Source organism: Haliaeetus leucocephalus, unplaced genomic scaffold, assembly GCF_000737465.1.
Source record: "Haliaeetus leucocephalus isolate CR32 unplaced genomic scaffold, Haliaeetus_leucocephalus-4.0 Scaffold848, whole genome shotgun sequence".
Classification (NCBI taxonomy): domain Eukaryota; kingdom Metazoa; phylum Chordata; class Aves; order Accipitriformes; family Accipitridae; genus Haliaeetus; species Haliaeetus leucocephalus.
Window position 1 is genome coordinate 14,808,911 of NW_010973284.1, and position 461 is coordinate 14,809,371.

The 461-nt window shown below is 65.5% G+C and overlaps 1 protein-coding gene across 2 annotated transcripts in view; it reads left to right on the forward strand.

Moving 5' to 3' along the window:
- Positions 1-85: 85 nt before the first annotated feature.
- Positions 86-461, forward strand: part of LMO4 (LIM domain only 4) — a 15,052-nt gene continuing 14,676 nt past the window's right edge. For both annotated transcript variants that reach the window (XM_010582587.1, XM_010582586.1), the window contains exon 1: positions 86-350. The gene's annotated coding sequence lies outside the window, so the exon portion shown is untranslated. The remainder of the gene's footprint in view (positions 351-461) is intronic.

Genomic DNA, 461 nt, shown 5'->3' on the forward strand with positions numbered 1-461 from the left:
GGGCGGGGGGGAAGCGGTACAAAGTGAAGCCACATTGCCAAACTTACCCGGCGATTGCAGCAGCGAGCGGCGGCGGCGCCCTGCGTGTGCAGCTCAGCGGCAGAGACTGAGCTCTGCAGCTCCCCTCCCGGGAAGCGGGAGCTGGAGGAAGGACCCAGGCAGACGCCTCTCATAGAAATATCTATATTTTTCCAGCCTGGGCTGCCCCTTCCCGGGCGGGGGGGCTCCTTCCAGCGCTCCCGAAAGCCAGAGAGAGGGCGAGCGCTGTGTTTGTTTCTTTGCAAGGAGACCTCCTCAGGCACCCCGAGCGGCGTTGCTCCCCGGCCTTTTGCAATATAGAGGGGAAGCAGGTAAGAAGTGCCGGTAATTACCCCTTATTTTCCAGCGTACGTGCGTGCGGTCGCATGCCCGCGCCCCCTGCCCCGCCGCCGTCCCGCGCTGCCGGCCGCCGCGGCGGAGGG